Source organism: Bombus vancouverensis, chromosome 8, assembly GCF_051014615.1.
Source record: "Bombus vancouverensis nearcticus chromosome 8, iyBomVanc1_principal, whole genome shotgun sequence".
Taxonomy (NCBI): domain Eukaryota; kingdom Metazoa; phylum Arthropoda; class Insecta; order Hymenoptera; family Apidae; genus Bombus; species Bombus vancouverensis.
This window is the reverse complement of record NC_134918.1, coordinates 6,526,990-6,536,953: the sequence shown is the minus strand read 5'-3', so window position 1 is coordinate 6,536,953 and position 9,964 is coordinate 6,526,990. Positions and strand designations below refer to the sequence as shown.

General features: G+C 37.8%; 1 non-coding gene across 1 annotated transcript; it reads right to left on the bottom strand.

Annotated features, from left to right (window-relative positions):
- Nucleotides 1–8,039: 8,039 nt before the first annotated feature.
- Nucleotides 8,040–8,111, bottom strand: TRNAD-GUC (transfer RNA aspartic acid (anticodon GUC)). Its single transcript has one exon. It is a non-coding gene; the product is annotated as a tRNA-Asp (tRNA).
- Between the last annotated feature and the right edge of the window lie 1,853 nt (nucleotides 8,112–9,964).

The window sequence follows — 9,964 nt, the reverse complement described above, 5'->3', positions numbered from 1 at the left end:
TTCACGTCTGGTACTGCTTTAAAATGAAAATTCAACGCAGATATCTATATTTATAGTATTTACTTATTATTGATTTAATATGAATAATTAAAGATTTATAATAAACATATTTTATTTCTTTAATATATAGAACATAGACATCCAATAGTGTATCAAAAATTCAAGTATAGTAAATCATAGAATATAATATAATCATAGAATATAATATCATAGAAATATAATTCCTATCTTCAATTTTCTCTAATTAATCAATATTCAAAGAATTGTGATAAATAATAGAAGTATACAACATATATAGATATTTTTTTTATTATTTAATTTGTACTCTACAATTTGTCCAGCTGGACATTCGGTAAATTTGTCTAGCTTTATTTCTAAATAACATGTGGATGGCTACTTTCAGCGGGATACCATTATACAACATATATCGCATTAATTTCACTTATAAATTTTTCAACGAAAAATTGCGTCGAAACAGAAAAATATGAAATAACAAGAAAATGAGAACGGTAGTGTAAAAAAATCTACAGTTTGTAAAAATCCACGTTTCCTTATATACAGTCAAAAGTACGCTTTGTAATGCTATTTCAAGACGGTCATTTAATGTCTGACTACAATACGATATGGCCTGCTCGCCGTCACAGAAAAGAATAAGTCTGCTACGAAAATGCAAGTGTCTCGTGGCACGTCCTCCGACCTTCTTTGCCTCTTATCCTATGCTTTTGTATATAGTACAGAGGATACTTCAGCATGACGCAGCCTTTCCAGACGTCTTCGAAAACATGCGGTCTGATACGGACAGAGTCACTTATGACTCTCGAAAGTATTGTACTTTATTCTTACAGTGATACGCGTAAAAATATTTAACAAGCTTAATAACTCTAAAGAAATAAACTAACAAGCAACGTTTAAACGAATATAAGAATGCTACATGAAGCTCCATAACCTTCAACATCATAAAAATTACCTCGAACGCTCAAGCTTCTCAAGTGCAATAACGGCCAAGCCTCGTCCGAAAACACAACGGAGAGGTGTAAAAAACTTTGGAAACGCTCTTAAATCTCCAAGTATCCTTATAAAGCATGACAAACATCTGAAACGATCCGAACGCAAGGTAGCTTCCACGCGCGCACGCCGGAAACGCGAGAAAATGGCTTTGGAACTCTCAGAGAGAAGCGCTTCGAGCGTGGCATTATACCTACATCACGCGACGTCTGATAAGAAACTTTAATAAAAATGTCCTAGACTTCACCTCGAATAATTGCCCTGTTTTCTTGCTATCGCGACGACTTCCTTTTTATTTCGTACTTTTAACGAACTCGAACGTTGGAAACTCCCCTTTATCGCGCCTTACCCCACGGCCAACTGTCGTTTCACCGCTACCCCCCGTGGAAAATATCGTCGACGAGTGAGTCCACGGGTCTGCCATAAACTATTAAGCTGTTGCAGGTGCCTTGCACGACCTTATACGACGTCAGCGAACTTTTCTTTCCGGCGTGGTTGGAGACCGGCAGGCAATCTGCTGGCCAATCCCTTGAAGAACTCTTACGTGAGACCACCGCCAGGCGATACGTATGGGGTTTAAAGGTCGCTGTCGTTCAACGAGGAGGAAACGCGCGTTCAAGAACGGAAGAAGATCGTTCGGCCAATTACTAACTGCGTTTTATCGAACAGGAAGGTCTCGGGTCTAATCATTTCTTTTTTGTCTCTCGACGACTATGTGGTACGTAATTAATCGAGGATGAAAGGTAGTTTACGCGAGAGGTGTAGACGACGTTTGTGGAGAACCTTGGAGAGCTTAGTTTTTTTTTTTTTTGTGTAATTTCGGAGTTTATAGGTCGTTTTATCAGATATATTTCAAATATTACTCTAAGTAGTTATCTATGACTTTTAAGTTCTATATTGGACTATTGAAATAAACTGTAACTTTAGAAAATTAAAAATACGCATATGTGCACTCTTCTACGGTAATAGATTTCTTGTAACTTACTTACGATAGCAGGAGCTACGAGAAATGAAACCATAATTGCATTTCGCTCACCTGGAACAAAGAAACAAATATATTAATCATAATAACGATTAGCGTATCCTGGTCGATCGATATTTAATATACAAAGGCAATACTTTTATAATTCTACGATACCGAAACTTCTATAATAACCATAGTGTTTATCGCATATATCTATTGAAATAATAGCATCTATATTGGGTCCCTCGGAAAACTCTCAGAAAAACCAATATCGAAGATTGAATTCAACATCGATCCACCGAACATGAAACTGTCTGCCTGATTCACTTCTATAATAAACATCATCACACATGCATTCCACGAAACGTAAGCTTCTAGACGTATTCCTGATCCCGTCGATTCTGTTTGTTGTACATCCCCAGTGGCTGTTCGTTCAAGGTTCTTTGGCCATTGTCACAGGAAACGAACAACAGACTTGGCGAACTCGCAACCAGGAATGGGATAATTAACGACCGTTCCTCTCTTTCTTTCACGGGCCATTCCGATTCGCATATGGCCTGGCCAAACGGGGAACGGTCAAGAGAAGAGCCATGGGAGCAACGTCGTGCAACCTCCGCTACGGTATACCTCTACTACAGTAGAGAGCCGCGGAACAATCAACGAAGGAAGTTTCTACTTGGGTGGCAACACTTCACCTTTTCCCTGGCCGCGCCCCTCTCGTCCACTTAACTCTAGACGCGTGCACGACCGAGAATTAGCACCGCGACCGTGAGACAAATTTTTCGCTCGCGAACACAACTTTCGCTAATGGTTCTTATCCCCGTTTCTTTTTTGTCAAAGAAGCGATTCTTTCCGAATACGTCAAATAATTAAAGAATGTTTCTGATAGCTGTTCCGACAGCGCTTCGTGGAATGCATGGATCGTTGGAAATGGGAGAGTGTCCGACCTGTAAAAATGTATTATACAGGATAAGGCAAATGGACTGTCTTGCACAATAATTTGCTAGCTGATAATATTGGTGAATGGATAATAAGAGAAAAATGTAAAACTGGAAGTCCAACCTAAGCCGATAGGCGAGGATAGTATAGTATTATAGGGTATAAGTATAATAAACAATAGATAAAAATAAATATTAGCGAATTGACAAATTGCAGGTTGCAAAGAGATGGGGAAACTAGAGAGGGTTTTTTCACATTTCTTATTACGTATAACGCAACAGAATTTATTAATGCTATTAATTTTTAATTACCATATGGAGTTTTAATATACCAAAAGTTCGTTCAGAATATTATATTATACGTAACATATAAAATGTAAGCTGCTTTCTCAGATTAATTTATTCTTTCCCATTAACAACTTAATTTTTAAATCCACGTATCTATGTCTACTGTATTACAGAATCTGCAAGCTAATGAACATTTAATATAAACACTTAAAAATCATAAAATATATGCGTGTTAACCGAAATACCAAATATTTCATTCAATCCATTAAGGATCGATATTTGTAACAAGAAAATGCCCCTTAAAAAGTTACTGTCCAGCACATGTGTGCAGTTCCCTAATTCAATAAAAAAAAAGCTAATGTTTAATTCCCACGTACCGATACATAAAATTTTATACCTATCCCAAACAACTGAAGAACATCGCGTATCCATCCAAATTACATCCTTGATGCGTCTCATACCTCTTCCCTCGTCGATCGATTCCACAACTGACTATCGAAAAACAAACCTAAAGAAATCCTAAATCCTACCAACTACCAATCGCGAGTATCATAAACGCCGGAAGAAAGCATGCAAGGAGCCTATCAATCTCAATACAAACATCCTGTTAATCCTGTTCGGTAACCAAAAAGTGGTAATCAAAAATTGCGCTACCACGAGGAGGAAATTACCTGGGACATTCTCTGACCCTTGTTTCGCGCGACGATCAGCCAGGCTCGTTAACAACTCTCACCATCCGCGGTCCCGTTCGTTTTGCTCCGTTTCTTTGGATAATTGATCGGGAACGCGATCGTAAAACATCGCAATTATTCCCTTAATAAGAAGGCAATAACACTGGTTCGCCGTAATAGGAGTGGCGAAACGACCACGATAAGGGAGTAAAAGGGGCGGAAGAAGCTACAAGAAATAATGGCGACGCGGCGCGAAGGTCTTGTGCTCGAATGGACAGATTCCATCGTCGTGGACAAAGTTGCCACTGTCATTAAGCTGGACGCGCGTCACTCAACCGAGTCTTCATTCACTCTGCTATATACAGGGTGATCCTGTATATTAGTTAACATGTAGGCAACGTCAACGATGCAAGGCGATAATATCGCGTCGTTATATGAAGAGTAAAGGGAGAAAAGTAACGAAACGCCACAGGATAGCTTTATCGAGAAAATTAAATTTCAATACTTTGATTCACTAAAAAAGGAACAACACTTAAAGAATTTAACTTTATATTATTCACAAATTATATCTTAATTATACACCTTAAAATAAAACGATTGATAGAATGTTAATTATCTTCATCCGTGTTCTGTTGCAGTGCAGAGTAGATTTCCCGTTTTTTACAGAGACATTTTGAACATTAGAATCACTGTGATATGGTAGTTTTGCTACTGCAATTCTCAGAGACAAAATATATTACAAAATCAAAAGAAAATGAATAGTCCTCGTTTCTCCTCCTATCTTCTATATAAAGATTACCAGAGAAAAATATGATACATTTGTGTATTTGATTTTAACATGAGTTTGACCAACTCTTACATTTATTGCTCATTACACATTGTCCACAATCTTGAGACGTGTTTTTGTTTCTTCATTACGCATAATACGACGAACATGTGTTTCGTTTTTGGGGCGTTTAAAATTTCACAAAAGATACGAGGAATCATCGATCACAATAAATTTGTACGAAATTGACAACGGTGATCTGTGTTTAACTAGCGAAAGCGTCACCCTGTACAACAGGTGTAACGAACCAAGTTTTGTTCTTCGTCGAAATCAATTCACCCTTCCCGCAAGATTGATCACAAAATGTATCTTCGCTCGAAGATTACAGGCTCCGCCTATAAGGTAAATATTAACAGGGAAGGGAAAAGAGATTTTTCGGGCGTTGTCGTTCGTGGATTGTTATAACAGGGAATATTTACGCGGCACGTCACGTTTTATTTCGTTTTTGCGCGATAGGGTATTACGCGCCACCAATTTTTCAACGATCCGCGCACCGGTTAATTACTTGCTTGCGATCGCAAGTAATCGGTATCGAAGCGATAAAATTGTCAGTTTAGGGAAGAAATAACACGATAGGATGATAGAGGAGATGGGCGTGTTTTCGACGTTTTTAACCATTCCATTATGATAATATTGGTCGAATAGGTGTGTTAGTTGGAAGAAGATTTAATTAAGTTTTAAAATTCTTATCAATAAGTTTTAATTACAACTAATTACTACGAAGGAGAAACTTAACGTGATTTTGGTCGCGACACGCAATGCGGCATTCGAATGAAAATTTGAGATAAAGATGAAAAAATGCATATAACGTGCAGTTTTCCTGAAACTTGATATTAGGTGATCCGACGTGAATAAAAGTCTGTTTATGAAATCTTTGTTAGTAGTTTCCTTACTCTGCCATTACGAATGGATTTCATTAAAAAAGTAAAGGACATCGAATACAGCAGTTCGTAGGAGGAAAGAACTATATAGCAATGTAATACAATACCTTCTTGACACAGATCAAAATTACAAGATAGTCTGAACCGCTTTTTTAAAATTGCCTTTTAAAAAAAGAAAGAAATATTTTAATTGGAAATTAAAATTATACGTACCTTCACCCAAATTCTAGCGTCTAGCGTAGCAGCAGACATACTAGTAGAATCGTATAAGGAATGAGCGAGCTAATTTTCAAGTGATTAGGTTCTGATCTACAAACGATTTTTACAATCTCCTCTATCGATCTTTTGGGCTAATTATAGTTTACATCTCTATTGCTTACGTACAATCTGATGATACATAACATCGACTAATAAGATTAAGATCGAACAACGATCACAATGCACAGTGTGCATTCCATTAATTTCACATATCATAATTTTTTCTATTTACGGGCATCGAGTTTTAAATACGGATTCTTATCTTTAAATATGGTTCGTTCGTTCGTTGATAAGCCAACTGGGTCACTATGATAACCTTTCAACAAAACGGCCACTAACTATTAAGCGACCACGTTCCATGAAGCGGAACAACTCCAACTTTGTTCGCAATACTATTTCTGAAACTAACTATTAAGCCAGTGGAATGGTATGTGGAACAGGACGATACGGATTGTTTGTTAAATTGCATTCTTTGAAATGGTTACGATAAGACTTCTAATTTGTAAGATTAGTGCTTACAATTGCATTGGTTAAAGTTTGTCGCGAGTAATGAAAACGTTACAGTAATAAGTGTTTCGTTATTTGCAAGTCAAATATACCTATTTTGACTTATAACGTTTATCACGAATCGATTGCTCATCTTTTATATTTGATAAAAGACGTGGAATTTTATTCGAAAGTTTGCCTAACAAGAGTTTTTATTTTTGCTGGCATCGTTCCAAAAGACGAAACAAACGAATAATCTAATATTATACTTGTACTAGAGACGTTGATAAATCTATCGGAATCTTTCTCGAATTCTTGGAAATGTAGAACGGTATGAAGATTAGGCTGAGATATATAAACGTAACTCTGTAAGTTTATTCATATAACGTGAGAAAATACGTTTGTCTAAGAATATCACGCACATGTGATTCAGTAATTAAATTGTTACACGTGCAAAATCACGCAGAGATCCTCAATCGCGGAAAACGCTATCGCATAATCCAACCGAAAACAAACTAAACCTCTTACCCTCACGATCCTACGCGATCAACGATCGGCGGTCTGTTCCGGGTCCGCGTCGAGCCTCTCGAAAAAGCCAATTCTGTCCGGCCAGTTAGCCGACAATACCGCAAATTGCGACCGCGTTGTTCGTCCAACGTGGCCAACAAGACTCTCTCCGTAAACGAGATTTATTGAGCGAAATGATCGCCGGAGGCGGCCGAAATTAAGGCGGATTCACGAGGTGTCCCTCGGTCTCGCGGCTCCACTCCAAAGGGGCGTATACATACGCGGCCCTCGATCGTTGCGTGCAACGAGGGTGTAATTCAAAAAAGGCCGCGCGCCACTAAATCTAGCCCCGATTAAGGCTTATTACGGGTAAACACGATCAAGACCCCGAAGTCGGTTTCACTGGGGTGGAAAGGAAGGAAGAGCGAGAGAGGCGCGCGGGGGGGGGGGACTTAAAGGAGAAATGATGTCTCGCTGCGACTTCGAAACTTCAGGAGGGATCCTTATGGGTGCAATTACATCCAGCTAATTACGTTCTTCCTCTTGGAAACCGTGGCTTTCTCATTCACATTGATACAAGGGTTTTACCGATACCACGCATCGATCCGAGACAACGAGACGATCGTTATTATCTACGAGGCACATAATAGTCTCTTTCTCTCGCGTAAGCAGATACATAATATCGATGATTATAGTAATTTACTGAGTTATACTATACGTGGATATTACGAGAGAATTAACGAAGGTTTCGTGAGGAGCTGTCGTTTCATGGTGACTTCTCGCGATTTCGTTTGGAATTTTATGCTACGAAGTATAAAACTGGGCGGATGATTGTGTTTTATGCGTATTTTGTTTGGTGGATGACGCGGTGTGATGAAGAATGTGGTTTTGCAACGAGGCAATGCCGAGGAACATTGATCTTAATTTTGTTATTGAGGAAGTTTTACAGAGATTATTATATGCATAGTTTGTTATTACGCTGTGTGTTTCGTCCATTTGTCTTCAGCTGATTAAACGACGTCGGTCAGTCGGGTGAAATTCGAGGTGAATATAACGGAAGAACTTTTGATGATTCTGAAGAATCTTTTTTTTCAGAAGTTTTACTTTTTTGTCTTCTGTTATCAAAAATTTACTATTTTATGAATATTTACATATTTGCATTATGCATAAGATATAATTACATCGTCATTGTTAAAAATAAAAATATTTCTCTCTCTCCCCGTCGGGGAATCGAACCCCGGTCTCCCGCGTGACAGGCGGGGATACTGACCACTGTACTAACGAGGATTTCAATGACAAACCCGCCTACTTTACCGGTTATCAATTTATCTATACACATATGTAATTATCCGATTGTGTACTAATTCTATATTGGTGAGTATCCGACGTTGTAACATTTTTATTTCACGACACGCTATTTAGAGCTATTTGAGTTCGTAATTCCAATATTTTTCACCATTTTTGTAATAAACAATTCATTCGCTTTACAATCGTATCAAAATGGATGATTGTCATTTGTTATATCTATTTACTATTTTATTGTATATCAAAAACTCTTCTTAAATTCAATCGCTCTAACAACTAAACATTTCTATTATAATATAAACAATTTCAGAAACAGTTCCTCTAATATTAATAAATGCAAATACATTAAAAATATGCAACAAATATTAGTAACAAGTTACGTCATTGCTACCATTGTCAGGAAGATTTTACTCAATTTTTTTCCTTGCATCGACCTATGATTCTCAAAAGGAGAACGTAAGGGAAGGTAAAAGGAAGGACTGCCATACAAGCGAAAACGTCTAATGAAATTGCCGAGTGAGAAGATGCAGAAACCAGATGTTCAAAGCCTGTCACGCGATGACCAAACCGTCTACCTGATCCATCACTGGACAGATCGACTGCATCTGCAAACTTGTATAAGTATAAACAAAACTATCTAGATACAGATAAACCACTTAGATATAATAGAACCAGAGATTTTTATACGTACTTAAAATACTACTAAATGTTCGTATATGAAATACATCTACATATTTTTAAATTAATCAAACTCGAAGATGGTATCCCGCTGGAAGTAGCCATCCACATGTTATTTAGCAATTAAGTTAGACAAATTTACCAAATGTCCAGCTAGATAAGTTGTAAAATACAAATTAAATAATAAAAAAAAAAAATATTTTTAAACGATCATCCGCGTCGACGGCTCTACGAAAGAATGCGTTTTTCTGCGTTAAGGTTGCAGAATAGTCAATCTGCTTGAGTTACGACGCATTACTGACTAATTTATGGCACCCTCAGGTATCTTTCTCTTCCCGAGTCCCATTGTATAGTCCCATAACAAAATTGAATGACTGTTCCAAAAGCTCGAAGCTTTGCGTTTATTATATTTTTCTCATTTCTGTATTTTCTTCAAAGAAACACGATTATTACGTTATTTTTTATTTTTATTCTATTATTCTTTTTTTTTATTCTTATAAACTTCTCTGCAATTTGCGTGAGACATTTAACAGATTCCTGTAACACGTATCTATCAATAGCATGCGAATAGACACGTTTCTAATTGTAACCTACAATTAACTACACATTTTTGAACTGCTATTTCTAGTATCGTAGAGATTTCACTGTAAAACGGTGGATTGTGTTCTATTATGGAAGAAGCTTAATTTCCACGAATCGAAACGCATCGATCGTTTCCGTGAGACAGACGAGCCAATGCGTGATATAAAACGGCACTCTGATCGAGGTCGACAAAAGTCGCGTCGTCATTCATTTAGCATTCACGATACGTACGTTCCATCGGCGTCGTGCACAGTTTAGTTAATTGCGCGGGAATTTATCATGCGGAGGGGTAGAATCGTCGAATGGAAGGGAGACAGCTGGCGAGGGATTACTACATGTACGATTACGCCTGTTTGATATGCCGCGACACTCAAAACTCGTACATCACACTTAATCGCTGAATATGGAACAGTCAACCCCGATAGCCGCATCCAGCATGCATATTTAGACTGCAATTATAGCCCTCAGTTATTGTCGGCACGCACGCCGCTGCAAATTCTTCATTGAGCCCTACCATTGTTCCTTTGTTTCCCTTTTTTACTTTTTTCTTCTTTCCTCTTTGATTATCAACGTCT